Source organism: Chamaea fasciata, unplaced genomic scaffold (assembly GCF_029207755.1).
Source record: "Chamaea fasciata isolate MVZ Bird 193981 ecotype frontalis unplaced genomic scaffold, bChaFas1.0.hap1 SCAF_8, whole genome shotgun sequence".
Classification (NCBI taxonomy): Eukaryota; Metazoa; Chordata; class Aves; order Passeriformes; family Sylviidae; genus Chamaea; species Chamaea fasciata.
Window position 1 is genome coordinate 25,625,284 of NW_027094093.1, and position 15,733 is coordinate 25,641,016.

At 37.9% G+C, this 15,733-nt stretch overlaps 1 long non-coding RNA gene across 1 annotated transcript in view; it reads left to right on the plus strand.

Annotated features, from left to right (window-relative positions):
- Nucleotides 1-5,505: 5,505 nt before the first annotated feature.
- The window catches only part of LOC136293435 (uncharacterized), a 61,453-nt gene continuing 51,225 nt past the window's right edge, over nucleotides 5,506-15,733 (plus strand). The window contains exons 1-2 of the long non-coding RNA XR_010722146.1: nucleotides 5,506-5,599; nucleotides 11,085-11,145. This is a non-coding gene — a long non-coding RNA (uncharacterized lncRNA). The remainder of the gene's footprint in view (nucleotides 5,600-11,084; nucleotides 11,146-15,733) is intronic.

Consider the following 15,733-nt stretch of genomic DNA (forward strand, 5'->3'; position numbering starts at 1 on the left):
TGCAAAAATACTGAGAAGAGGTTACGGGAACTTGCTGCACAAGCAAGTACCAGTACTCTGGGCCTGTTTCTGGCAGCATGGAGGTTTAACAAGGATTTTGCATGGTATATGTTTCTGATCTCACTCACATACATATCATTGGCATTATCACATCAGAGCTTGTCCTTTAAGGCCCATGAATCACCTGCCATGATTACACTACACACCACAACAGGGGTGAATGCTCACATGGGGGACTCTCTGTACCTTGGGGAGTTCACTGTCAGCAGCTGTGGGTAAGGCTCTGAGTAAGATTCTGAAAGATAAACTAATATGGATTCACAGGGGAAAGGGGCCAACACTCACTGTGGTTACTGAGCATTGAGAACACCACAGAATCCCTATGATGCCTCTAACTGAAGGAACAAATTAAAAAGTGTTTTTCCTACATAAACACACAAAATTACACCTTAATTTATCTCCTAATCTGGGACTGAACCAGGAATTCTGGCTGCACACAGGGTTGTGGTGTCCTTAAGAACAAAGTCCCTTCAGACTGGTCATATGTACATCTATATTATACACGTATTGCCACTGAATGCAGTCAGTTACTCTTGGATGTGAGTACTGTTTAACCAGCAGGGATGCCAAAATCTGTCTGCTTATTGCTGACTCTCAATTCATGTTTGATCAAAGCCCCACTGATACATCTATCAAACTCACTGCTAACTTAATCCCTACTGCTCTCATTTCAAGTGACTGAGTCATTTCCCCGTTATGTTCAGCCTGCTGTAAACACCAGCACTTTCTGTAAGTCTCTCTTTTCACCCTGCTGTTTAATAATCTCCCCAGCTTTTTTTCCATGAAAAATATATTCATATTTCTGGAAATTTTCATGCTTATTGCTTTTGTCCTTTAAGCCCTCCTAGCTTGTTGCCCTCTGTTACCTTCTCAGTTGCCTACTTGTGTCCCCGTGATATGAACAAATGCTCATCTCTCTGGATTTTCATGCTTCCTTTTCACACTTGCTTCTACTTACATCCCACAATTTGCAAGTTATGAGTATGAAAAATTATTATATATAATGACTATTTGTGATGAATTTGTCGCATTTTTTGGGTTAAGACCCAATCTCTTCATCACATAAACATTTATTCTCCTTCATTCCCCAATTTACTAAATAATAAGACTGGTTGATGGTTTAATGTATGGATTCAATTAGCTATTATGTCCCTAGGCAATTTTTAAGGTAAAACTTGACTAATTCTTTTCAGAGATGTGTGATACATCCTCAGGCAAAAAAATCTGCTTGTATATTTTCTAACTCCTGAGCCTTCATGCAAAGTTTGAGCATTGCCTCTTAATCCTCCTCGTTTTACATTTTATTTATTCATTGTTGTATAATAGCTGTTATGTCTTAAGACTGACTAGTAGTAGGCAAGAGTATTTTGAACAACAGTTTAGTTAAAGGCAACAAAAATATCTATAAACCAGGGATTCAGTTGTGAAGATGCATCTTTATATATATATATATTTATATATAAGCGCTATGTAGATATATATGTGTATATCAATTATATTTAATTATATTATAATTATATTTAATATATAAGGTATTGTATTATTACTGTTATATTTTATTATTATTATTTTAGGGAAGCAAGTAATCAATCAACACATTTGGTACTGGGAATATATATAAGCTCCCTATAAAAATGATTGAGATTAAAAGCAATTTAAAAATCCAGGAAATATAAATTCATATTGTGACAACTGGATTTTAAGAGAAATCTTATGGGTTCTTTTCTTTTCTTTTGTATTTGCAATGGCCAGAATGAAAGTCCTCATGATTGATGTTAGCTTTCAATTCCATGACTTGTTCCAGTTTGTGTCACAATATTTGACTGATGTAGGAGTGTATTGTTCTTTGTTTGGATTTTTTTTTACTCAGTGATGTGTGACAGCATCACTTTGAAATCAGTACAGAAGCAGGGCACCATGTCAGCTTGATTTATTTAGCTGTATTTCTGTTAACACTCCTCATCATGTTGGTAGAATGATCAGGTAGCTGGCACTAATGTCATTATGCAAGGGGCATTTTAATAATTCAACAAATATATATAATATTGCAAAAAAAAAAAAAAAAAGTGGTTTCCTCACATTTGGGAAGACATGTTTGCGGGAATTATCCAAGACATGCCAATCAGCAAGAGAGTGGATAAGACCAGTTGGATGAGCTTTCTTGTCTGATTTGATACCAATCATATATTTTGCAAGCTGCTGAGTCACAAGGAAATACCGATTTCAGTAGTAGCCTTTTACACAAAGTGAGTCTTCATTAGTTTTCCTCAGCAGACAGATTCCAGTACATGTAGATTAATAATTTGTACTGCATTTCTGGCAGGTGCTTTTCCCTGGACATCATGGTATCTGGATTACAAATCAGTAACTGATATTACTCAGTAATTTAAATAGGGCAAAGAAATCAGCACTTAAAGATCTTTTCCCTGGTTTGAGTTCTTATTATCAGTTATCATTGGACCCGGGTCTGGTTTATATTGGCAGTTTATATTGCCACTGGTGGGCTTATTCTTGAGTCGTTTGCACCAGCAATCGCAATATTAATTTTGATAATTTTCAAGACTATTTGATATTTTTATGCATTCTTTTAATCCTTGAATGAAATTGCCTCCAGTCTTATGAAAGAGCTCATCAACCTTGCTGTATCCAAACAACTGTATGTAGGATGATCTGTAAGTTTAGTTTGAAAGAAGGGGCAAGCTGTCTGCTGATTGCACTGGGAATATTTCACAAGTCTCAAGTCTTCATTGAGTGTAAATTAAACATCAGTCTTTCTGATTAATTTATATAGGTGTCACCAGCTTGTTCAGGTTTTCAATTAATTCCTCCCACCACCTACCACTCCAATTCCAAATGGCTAGAATTAGAAAACAGAATTTCATTCTGAGCTGCAAATGCACAGCTCAAGAGGGCAGGTAGAGGTGTCCATTGTAAAGTGTGCACGTGAACAGTTTCACTCACTGACAGGAGTGTCCCACATTTCCAAGGAATGACCAGTAATTTTATTTCCCAAACTCCTAAAAGCACAGAAGAAATTGGATAGAGAGTTCTCTTCACTCTTATTATTCTCTCTCAAACTTTTTCTTTGATGCTTCTAAGTGTTTATTAATGTTATACTGGGATAATTTGAAGGAATATTTTTCTTCTACTTGTATAGAGACACCATCATCTGATATAGTACATTACTACCATGGTATTAAATAAGATTAAAAAAAAATCCTTTACTCTAAACCTTCCTCTTCTACCAGTGGTATGCAGGTGTTTTCCTTTTATTTATTTATTTTTTAAAATTCTAGACGGCAAAGAGTCTTTCCCATGGGATTTGAGAACAATTTTGAGAAAAACACAAGAAGAATCTGACTTCACCTGTTTATTTTGATCATTTCATCAATCCTGTGGTGCCCTTGAGTACATATTTTCTTTAAAATGTTTCATTGCCATCATTCCTCACATCCTCTGCAGTATGAGTTTTTCAGTGCTCTCATGAAAGCTTCACATATACTCATCTTAAAGAAGCTCACACTGCACAACTGGTCCTTGCTTTGCTCTCACCTATAATGCTTTTACGCTTAATAGATTTTATCCGTGGACAAGTATTGTTTTAGGCTTTAGGCCAATGTTTAGTCCTGTGAGTCAAATTTCTACACAAAGCAATTACAGCAGCTCTCTGTGAAGGATATTCTGGCCTTTGGTTATACTAGGAGATCTAAACCAGCAGACCAGCATAGAGTAATATGTGGTGTTAAGAAGACACAAATCATTTTTGGACACAAATGAAATTATTTAACTTTTGGAAAGCAGTATTCAAACTAGAAGATGTTGAGTTCCCACTTTTCTTTACCTAACCACTTTGAGAATAAAGGAAAGAGACCACATGTCCCTGTGGCTGGTGCAGTGTGGACTTGGGCATGTCTGTGCCATAGTTCCCGTTAGCTCCTCATAATAAGAATGAGAGAGAGCTGAGTCATAGCCACAGTTCAGTTAACAATGTGGACAAAGGGATGCTGAGATCTACATACTCTGAGAACCAGTAAGAATCTAGATGGATGTCCTTGTTTTTTCATGCATCTATTGTGGGGAAAGATGGGGGGGGGGGGGGGTATTTTTTTGTTTGCTTGTTTGCTTGTCTCCTCTCTGTTGTTGCTGAAGCTGATACCCTGAAAAACAGGAACATGCTATTCCAAGGTGTTCCTCACCTCCCACATTAGTTTAACAGATCCTGCACAAACATTTTGTATAGCAGGAAAAAAAATAAAATCCTTAGGATAACCTAAACAACATTTCAATGGACAGCATATTAACAAAGTTGAAAAATATTTGGAAAAACAAAGCTGCAAATCAAAGAGCGTTCATTTAGGAAACAGAGGTGATCAGAGAGGACTCTGGGAAAAACTACATCAACAAATGCAAGCTATTAAAATTTATCTCTTTTTTTTTGAGCATTAGAAATGTTACATGGTGATTGTTTCACCTATTTTCAGGCTGGGTATATGGAGTCTCAGTAACTGGAGAGGGAATATTAAAAGCATTTGAATGGCAGATATAGAACCAGGAACCATTTCTCTGAAGTTTTACTCTTTCCCCTCTAAAACAGTATTTTTGAGAGACAGATAGTAGTTCTATATATTTATATAGATGTTTATGTTTGTGCTTAAGAATACTCTGAATCATATCAATTATGGGAAATATATTAAATGCACTGGTGCCAAATCGATTTATGTCAAGTATTATTGATTTCAGTGAAGTTTCAGCTCAAGATATTTGTGCGGTTTATTTGTTCATTATTTTTACTTGTGGCATTTCTAAAATCTAATTTACAAAAGGATTAATCTTTATGTCGAATAAAATGTTTTTATTTTAAACATTTTTAACCTTAAAAACTACAAGGGGAAGACACGAATTGTGGATTAAAATGGATTAATTATTTTTTCAACATGTTTCATTCCAACAAAATGAAATTAAATATTTCAATTGCATAGAATTTTTTTAATATAAAAGTGTTGAGAAAACAGCATGACGTTACAAAATGTTGCATTTTCTACTTTCATCAGAAAGGAGGCAAAAGTGAAAAATAGGTGGAAAATGTTATTTCCTACTCTCTTTCTAGAAATGTGGTTCTCTAATCAAGCTGTTCAGATTCCCAGAATCATGGTGAATAGCAGTTAACTTCAACTCCATGTCAAATAGGCTCCATATGACCCTTTTTGGCCCTAAGAAATTTTTTAAAAGCCCTGACCGAAATCACAATGGACCTGGTAAGTGTTTATTTCTCTTTTAGATTGGAGGTGATAATTGATAACTAGAGGGGGAAGAAAAACAAGAATCAGCAGGAAGTTAAGAAAACCAGTAATTGTTTTTTTTGTCACAAGGAAAGTGCCTCCACCTGGTGTAGAAACATACAAAGCACCATGGGAGAACATCTATTTTGGAAAATAAGCAGTAGAGATAGAATCCTTTGCACTTTTGAAACACTCTCTCTGCTACAATGTAGGATGTTTTTGGATCCTGACTACGGCTGAGGAATTCTTGGGGTGGCAAGGTGAGTGTTAATTACTAGTCAGGGACTTCAGTGCATCAGGGAAAATGTATGGTCTGGACGCATGGGACTGACCATCTACCTTGGTGACCTGACCAGATGTGACAGTCTGTGTGGTGGTGAATCCAGCAAGCCTAGTGACAGGGTCGGGAGCCAGAACAAACCATGGCTTGCATGAGGGGGAAAAGGTTTTGAAATTTCAGTCTATTTTGGTTTTTATTCTTCTTTGTTTTGCTGCGACCACCCTGCACTCCTAATGGCAAGGATTATTTTTGCTTTCATTCCAGACCAAAATGAATGAACCATTGTAGCTTCAGTGGGATAGTAGGATTTGACTGAAATTTCTCAGAATTAGATGTGTGGGTTTTTTTTCTTTTTTATTTGTCCCCCTCTTTATTATGTAGCAGGTAGGAAAAGAAATGGGATGAACATTTTTCTGCTTGCTTTCAACCAGCTGGATTATTTCTAGTTGGCTGGCCACGTCTCCTACACCTAGTGATATAAATGATGGGCTTAGTTAAAATGGTCTGTGCTTTTTAATTTATTTTCCTTTTTTATTAAGACAATCCAGCAGATGGCTTTATTTTTCTTAACTGAAACAGAAAGAGCATGAGTGAACATGCTTGGACTCCTGGTCCCTGGAGAACAATCACACATTTGTGCAGACATGCTCCTTGACCCTGTGCTAAAAGGATAATCCTAGAAAAACAGGGCAATGAGGCCTTTCATTTTTATGTTTTCTGTGTTGTTGCATTCTCTTTCACCAGCTTTGTGGTGGTGTGTTGCTGGGTGCTTTTTCATACAGTAGGGTTGCATCCTCATGCATCTCAATCCTTTATATAAAGGCGTGTATTAGCTCCTTCAGTGTACACATATATTTTATACTAATATTTGAGAGTAATAGTTCCCTATGGCTTTCTATCAGCAACTTTGCAAAGCTGAAAAAGGATACAGACCCTGAATTCTACATCTCTTTCTGTAACAAGCCCTGTTGCAGAGGAGCTGAGTTTCTGCCATGCCTGGTGTGGCCAGGTATTCCACAGTCTGGGTTTTGGAGCCTATGACCTAGTCAAAATTTATCCTATGTTCAAAGTCTTCACAGGGCTGTGCTAAATGATGGATGTTTCTCTTTTTGTCCTCCCTTTCTAATTCCTTCAGTGTACTCCCTCCTACTTGATTCTATCTCCCAAAACTTGTGTAAAACCAGAAACAAAAATAATACCAGCAAAGCAGGGTGAAAGCTCCTAAACAGTGTGTCAGGTGGAAGTCAGAAACTGAAGAAAAATTGCTATAATGTTGTAGTTTAGTGATAAGAGTAGGAAAGCTAAATTCTAGTGCATCATCTTCCGTCGTTTTTTTTCTTTTTTATTGCTATTGACAGTAAGTCGAATTTAAAAAAAATGGAATTTAAGTTTATGAGTGTGCATGCATATGTCAGTTCTGCCTAATAACTTTCAAACTTGTTGCCCAATTTCAACCAAATTTGACACTGGTAAAAATGTGATTTGACCATTTGTGTGGGTTTTTTATCTGTTGAGGGTTTGTGGTTGGGAGCATTGAGCTTTTTGAGGGGCAGGGTTGTTTGTATGTTTTTGGGTTTAGATGTTTTATGTTGTGGTTTTTGTTTGTTTTACTAATGGAATCAATCACTGAATAAAACTGTGGAGAAGAGGAATGAATAAGTGCTTCCCAGGAGAGAAAAGCTGGAGGAGTAAACTCATCTCTGGGTTTACACAGCAAAGAATCCCTGTTTTTCAAATTCAGATTGTTCTCTGTCCCAGGAGCATTCAAATACTGGGATAATGGAGTCACCTTGCTTCCCTCTTGGGTTATTGTGGAACAGAACTGTGCAAAAGGCTGTTTTCTCAGTTAACTGGCAATTTTGGAGCAAATTGTCCAAATTCTACAGTATGATGTAAATTAAGGTTAAAAACAATTTAAATATATTTTAAACCACCCTAACCCTTAAAACGTTTCTTACCAAATAATGAAACATAAACTTGCAAACAAAAAACAAACTAAAATGTTCTGAGTTAATTCTTGAAAAAGCATCAAAACAATATCTTCAGATAAAAATGTTGCTATATGAAAAGAATTGCTTGTTCCCAATGGAGGTAGTGGTGCCAGTTTTTGAGGTCAGTTTAACAAAAGTAAAACCACTTCTGATTTGTTTATACTCTTCACCCCGCCATATTCCATTTTTTTTGCTTTTGGAAGCCAGTAAGGAAAATGTCAGTCTTGCTCCTCAGTAGCCTTCTAGACTTGATTCAATTTCTCAGTCAGAGTTCTTTCTCCACTCATGCCCTGACATGAAAGAGCTCGAGGTTTCTTGAAACACTCTTTGAGGATTGGCATATTTGGGAGCTGGGAATGGTCGAGGGCAGCAGACGTAGGGCACAGAAGTTACAGGGCTGATCTCTGGGGAAGGAATGCACAGAAATGATCTATCCCCATTGATTCCAGAGTGTATCTAGAGAGATTAAGAGGTTAAACTGCCTGGACCGTGCAAGTGCTTATAGCTATGTGTGCACTGCCCTCGGTGTTATGTGGGACAGCTGATTCACAGTGTAAGTACCTGTGGCTTTACACAGCTCATTCTGCAGAAAGCAGGCTCTGAAAAGTCCCTAAACAGGACTTGCTTTGCTGCCTTACACTGCTCTGTTTAGGTCCACACGTGGGCATGTTGGGGTGTCCTTGCTGCATGGCTTACGGAGGAGGAGTCGGCAAGCCCTGGCGCTGGGAATGAGAAGCTTTTTGTGCCTGCTCTCTCTGTTGGCGTGCTGCCTGCTTTTGCAACCAGCAAGGCAGGGACATCCTCCCCAGCAGCTCAGATCTAAATCCCAGATATGGAGATTGATTTCCAGCACAGCCTGTGCTGTATATAAATCCTGGATCAAACAGGCTAATCACTGTTAATCACTGCTAATCAGCATGATGGTGCCTGTAGACCTTTGCAGCCCAGTTTACTGGCTAGGGGGGACAAACTGCCAGTAGATGCTAAATCATTAACAGTTGCTGTTGAATTTAAGTAGCTGGTGGTGAATTTAAGTGACTAGTGCTACTGTCATACACTGCCAAGAAATGAAATATTCCAGAGCTATGGCATCACTGTGCATTTTTCTCAGCACGACTGTGACTCAAGCTGAGAAGCGTTCATCTGCCTCAGCTTGAGCAAACTTAGAACACGAGCAAACTTAGTGGAAGAACTCCTTCCGAATAAACCATGGAGTGCTGTATTGCTGATTATTTTTGAGGTTTTTTTTTATACCTCCATCATAGGTTATGTTATAGCACTCTGCTACCTGCAGTTTAGCATTTACACTCAGAACTTTGGCTGAAAGGAAAACTAACAGTGGATCTCAGACTCCATTATCTATCCTTGTTGTTTACTGTATGGTTTATTCTTGGATAGCTAAGTGTAGTGGTTTGAAAGCAAAACAAATGAGAGGCTCCAACTCAGAGATACAATTTAATAGGGAAAAAAAAGGAAAGAAAGTAAAATAAAATAGATGCAATAATACAAAAGACCACTGACAGAGTCAGAATACAACCTGAGCGGAGTGATGGAAGCAGTCCAGATGAGGTGGTCTTCCTGAAGCAGTGATCCTGTAGAAAGGTCTGGTAGCTCGGGTCCTCTGGGAATCCAGTGGGTAACCCCCCCCTCTGGTGTTCAGAGTCTCAGCTTATATCCAGGCTGGAATGCTTGGTTCCTCCCTCTGGGTGGAGCATCTCACAATGGGATGGTGAGTCATGTGATAAGGCCTGATGGGCCCATTAACAGGAGGTAGTCCAGGAGGGGGTTATCTGTGAGTCGTGTGGCAAAGGTGCTGATGGGCCCATTAACAGAAGATAAGCCAGAGTGGGTGAGGCAGGGAGCACTGCCTCACCTGGTTTCAACAGTTCATGAAGATGGTGATAGAATATACTTCAACCCAGGATACTGAAGAATCTGGTAAACTTTCCTATAGGCTACTGTGATTTTCATGCTTTTATTCATACTACACAAGTTTGATTGTCTTTCCTTTTTTTTTTTTTCCCCCTATTTCTTTCTTTTAATTTGCAAATTGTGTTTCAAAATAGCAAGGAAATGTGGCAGGTTGTATAGTTGGAGAGAATTATGGCCCCACTCTGGTAGTTAATGTACCCTGAGCTTTTGGCTTAGGTGCCTCATAATGCCACATGAGGCATGCGGAAACTGCTCAGAAACACATTTGTTAGCTGTCATGTCAGTGCTTAATTATATCTTACTTCTGTTTCAGTGCATCATGCATAAGTCTGCTAAATGTTCTGTGTGAATCCCAACCTGATTTATAGGCACAAAAGTACCTTAGAGAATACCAGTGGAATAAAAGAGTTCCCTTTAATGTGCTTTGCTTTCTGCAGAGCTCAAATTTAGTGTAACTTTGTTAATCTTTGAATCAGTAAACAATATTGCATACAGTACATAGTTTTAATTTAAGCAGATTGCTTACTTATGATCTTGTTCTCAGGTGTGCTGTGAAAATTAAATTTTCTTTCCTTGCTAGATTGTAGGAAGAGTTGAAAATATGATGTGTGAGTTTCTAGATTCTCCACTGCTGCAACTGAGGGCAGTTTCAAAGCCCTGACAATACCACTGATTTATACCATCTAGTGTTCAGATTTTGCTGCTGTTGGTGGTGAGAAACAAAACACCATTTTGAGACTGCAGCTTTCTCCCGGTAAATCCCTGAACTAAGGGAATAGGGAGGGCAGGAAGGAGGAGACTGTTCTTAGGTAAGGGACTGAGGTCTTGCTGCTGTGTGGTGGAGATGTTGCTGCATTCTTCTCAATAAAGTATTTTAGTTCTCTCAATTGGTGGCAGCAGCTTCAAGATGCCATAAGTGCTTTTGCACTGAAATGAGATTTACTGAGTGCATGAGCCTGGAGCCTGTGAGCTTTTGGAAGCTGCTGAATGGTTGCTCTCTGCGTGAGTGGACTAAGGGCAAACTAGAGTCAAAACATTTGGAGAGTGCTATTCTCATGTGTCCTATGATGCCAAATAAGGAAGTTTTTTGCTTTTACCGGTGAGGATAATGCAATACCTCAATGCCTATCCACTTCCAGGGCACTGGATGAAGGCATAAACCTTTTCAACTTTGAAACTTGTGGGGAGCCACATGAAGGGTTTCAGAGTGAGTCTGTTGCTTAGACTGTTAATACACAGGGGTTTCTTGCATTGCTAGCTGAAGCCTGTGCCTCCTTGCATTCAGTCTTGTCCGATCTCATACTTGTGAGAAGGTGTTAGGCCTGGAATTTACCAAGTATCTGGAAGCCCTAAAAGATCCTTCTCAAGGGGCTAGGTAGTGGAACTGAAACAGCCCACCTCAAATTTCTTGGTAAAGGAAGACAAAATATGATTGATAGATTTTAGGACCAGTGACAATTGTGGAAGCAGGTTAGTGATTTTGGTTGAAATTTTACTGATTTCCTTGTTAATGTTCTGATAAGAAATGTTTTTGGTTTGCAGATTCTTGTACAGGTTTTCTGGTAACTCCAATTTCTCCATCAAGCTCAAAGAATGTGAGAAGGTAAGGCAGACATCCAGAATGGGGATTGTCTTTCCAGAGAAACTGGTCAGCCATAAAAACCTGCTTGGGTTCCTGTGGAAGAGTTCAGGAGTCAGTGGTTCCTCTTGGAGTGGCATTCAGGTGAACAAGGATATGTGTTGGGGCTCTGTCTGGAAGCAGGTTGTGGGAATACACACCCTTAAATGAAAGAACAAGATTTCTTTCACATTATGAAAGTGAAGTTAGCAGTGAAGTTTAGAGATGATACCAAGAAATTAATTCCAGAAATAAATTTTTTTTAAACTAATAGACTTTTGCAATAGCTTGACTGACCTGGAATTTTATCCCACATAACTCATGGCTATCAATGGGCATAATGGGAGCAAGTGGAAATAACAACAAAGGTCATAAATGGGCTTTTAAATATCAGCTTTGAATTGGAGAAAACTGTGGAGAAGCCAGATATTGCAGTTTCTTAGGACAAAGTTTGAAAACTTTAGATTACGATTGCACAGGCTCTTTTTGGAAGAGGGATGAAATGTTTTTAAAGTGCTTTTATGAACATAACATATAAGGTTATGGAGCTGTTTTCATTTTTTCTCCTTTCATCATGGTTGCTTACCACAGGCATTTCCCTTTTTATACTTCATACTATAAACCCTGGTGCAGCTGCATTGTTGTTCACCTTAGCAAAAGATAAACCAGGGAGGATTTGCATAGCTACAGTTGCTTATCACTCTGCTGTTTTCTCACCATGCCCAGCAGGCTTGGTAGGAATTCATCATTTATGGTGACTTTATACAATCTGTGAAACCGAGAAATTTCACTAGGAGAGGAAGTAGCTGAAATCAGTCAGTCTGTACTCTTTGCAAGGCAGCTCCTCTATGATAATACATGCAAGACTATTCAATGAGGATGCCTACATATGGTTATATAAATACACACATGTGAAAACCCAGGTGATGCCCTTTATCTTGTTAGATCATCAAGTTAGACTTCAGTCTGTGCAGTAAGGAGTGAAACACCATTTAACTATTGAAGGATAGACTGTCTCTGCAAATTAGCTCCCTTTAAAATTTAAAGCAGTTTAGGGCTTACACAGGGGTCTTGGAGTCATAATCTTCAGGGCTTTAAAAGCTGCTGGGAGTTAACACATGAAAAGGGAATCCAAAATTATTGCTGCAGTATGCCAGACAATGAAGTCAGCTGTGCCTAAGGCAGGCACATCTGCTAAACCCCTTGTGCTTGAATTCTGCATAGGCACGTGGAGGTTCCAGCTATTTTAGTGCAGACTCAGTTTGAAAAGAAAAGATTTTGTCCCATGGACTCAGCTTCACAAAAGTCTGGATCTGTGTGCTCTGCATGCTCTACTCATAGCACAGTTTTGATGAGCTACCATCAACACATAGAACAGGGTAAATAAATTAAGGTTAAAAAGTGTATCCTAGGGTTGGAACATCTTGAAATGAGACCTTTTATTAATTTATCTCAGATGGGTTCTACTAAATATTCAGCAGGATGTTGCTTAGGTAGAATAACACCTCTTAAGGCAGTAGAGTTATTTTGGTGGCAAAACAGTTTAATGGATGAAAAAAGACTAGTGATGAGAGTAGATGATGCCCATGTAATTAGAGAATGCCAGGACTTGAGTTCATTATTGTTCATTATTAAAATTAATCATAACTTAAAGATATCATAGTAAGATCAGCATGGAAAATGGGGATTAGATTATTCTTTAAGATTGCATTCAGTTTCGTGATTTTCAGTACCTGAGCTCCTAGAACTAAGGTAAAATTTGAATCTTACAAAAAAAAAAAAAAAAAAAAGTGATCCACCACTGTGCTTTTTGTTTACCTTTAACAGAAACTATCTTTTTGTTTAAAGTTCAAGTCCAAAAGACAACATCAGGTGTTTTTCTTAAAAGAAATCATAAATCCTGGGCTATTAAACATAACTGCCAGACATCTACAAGAGATTTTTTTTTCTGTTGGAGATCTTAAATTTAGAATTCAGTGTGTGTGTAAAAGAGGAGATCAACTTTTTCTGCATATTGAGTGAAGGAAGATATAAGAATGCAATTGTTCATGAAGCCTTTGGTCTTAAAATCTGCCACCTCTGTCAAACTCTGGTCAGCCTTGTCAGAGATGATCAATTTAGATCAATTCTGTCCCTAAAGAAAAGTTTATGGGAGTTTTGTGTTTCTAAGTCACTTCATGTAATTTTGGTGATTGAAAAGAAGTAAAGACTGTCTTTCAGTGGCAATAGTTTCTGCTTCTTGAAGGACTCTGCTAGGAGATATTTTCTGCATGATTTTCACATAGCCTCTGTGAGCATTCACCATTAGATGCATAAATCTGAAGTAAAGCTCTCTTGAGGACCATGTGATGAATTCAGCCATCTAATGAAAGGGAATAAGATATTCCCCAGATGGGATACTCTAATGTTGGATTCTCCTCTGGAAGAGAGAGAAATTGACCTTTAGGGCATGGTCAGCCCTTACTGTCTGGTGAAAGAAAAATAATAAAAGTAGACTACATAAATATGTTTTTTCCCTTCTTTCCTCACAGGGACAGGTTGGTCTTCTTTGTTAAGTTTTTGTTGTTGAAATGTGGTGGATGAAAGAGAAGTTGAACGGATAACATTGGCAAGAAAACTTGCTTTACTTTGAAGATTTAAAATAGGCTTATGAGCTGTTTACATCCTCTCTTGAATTAAGATATTAACAAAATGCAGGTATCACTTGTACTGTGCACAGGAATTTGTTGAACACTTAGTGCTTTTCAAACATACAATTATTTATTGACTGTCTCTTTAAGGGTGCGTTGGATTTTTTTAATTGTAAAAAGTTTTTGAGAGATATTTTTAGATTTAAGAAGCTTTCTAAGATAATCCCTTATCTACTCAGGATACAGAAAGAGCCAAACCCATCAGCTCAGCATTGTCTCTGAGTTTTAATGTGTGCTTTGTGATGTTAGAGTGTAATGAAGTTTTCCAGGGAAGGGTTGGATTAATCCTGTCCTGTAGGAGAGTTGTGCAAAAATAAATCTATCCATGTGAGCAAATTTTAAATAAATGGGTACATTTGCCAGTCTCTGAACACAGGATTAATTTTTATGCCTGGTTGATTCATATGGGATCTAAAAAACCATGAGCCTAAAGTGTTGGAAATGTATAAGAAAACTGTCATTTGGTCATAATTCACCTTGACATGAGTGATGGAGAATTCATATGGGTAAGTGAAGCCTTTGAGGGCATGGGCCATAGTTATTAAATCAAGCTTTTCTATGAATACAAGATTTCATGAGGTTGCTCTTGCAACACACAACCTTTGTATTCAGGCAGACTATGGGGAAGGAGTTAATAACATATTTGTGAATGTTTGTTTGCATCTGACATGGCTTGTTCATTTAGTCAGACTTATTTATGGCTTCTCACTTGCCCTGCATGGAGTATGCAGGTAAACTGAATTTTGCTTGCAAATATTCAGACAGGGTTTTCTCTTGTTGCTTTCCAGAGTGTCTCCTAAACACAAATGTACAGCTGTGCTAATATCAGAATAGAAACTTTGTTACTGGTGTCCTTTCTTGATTAAGTTGCTGCCCACCCTCAGTAATAAAAGAATCTAAGCAGAAACTGTGACCTGCTGCACCTTTGATAGGCAGAAAATCATTGCAATATACCTGCCTACAAATACAAAGGGTGATTATTATTCATGTAGAGAAAAGTTGTGGATAAAGATAATGTTTACAGAGATCAGAATGAGTTTGCAAAAGATTGCATGGGAGACTTGCTCCTTTTTTGAGTGCAGAATCTTGATTGTGCAGGAGCTTACTCTGTGACCCGATCACCTATTTAATTATACCTTGGATAAATTTGTTTTACAGTTTCATGCCCAAAATATTTAATTGGTTTAAGTTACAGAAGTAGGATCAGTTAGAAGCAGCCCAGTTTTCTAGCTGTTAGCATTTTTACCTTGCCATTTGTTGGGATAGAAATGTCCTATCTATGGTGCACACTTCTACAAATGACTTAAATTCTTGCTGTCTTTTTGACATATTTGTGACTATTTCAATGTAAAGTGTCTCTCCATTTTTTCAATTCTTAACCATATACAAAGAATGAGGCTTTCATATTTCTGTCCAAATTTTCCCAATGTACAGTAAAAAATTGTCCTTTAAGTATGTGGGTTTTTTCTATGTAATTAATTGTACGTGATAATATATAAGAGGTGGTGAAAGGTAATCAAGTCTATTACTTGCAAAAAGTCACACAGAGCTTATCCCTTTAAAAGTTAGGCATCTGACAAAATAAATGCATAACTTTGCCTATAGTCTTTAAAGAGGTATCAGTCCCCTTGTGAGTGGAATCGTGTGTCTGCAACTAGTCTCTAATAGATTCTTAGTTTAAGTAAACACCTTAATTTTAGACTGTTAAGGAAGTTCTCATAAGCAAATTTCTTAATTAGGTTTGTCCCCCCTCCAATCATCTAGTCCAAACTCTCTGGTCAATAGCTTCCTACAGTCTGTGTTGGATCAATTTTCATGCTCCGTTACACCTGATTCTCTTTCCTTTTCCCTTGGAATGAAACTCTGGCTACCAGCTGGAGTGT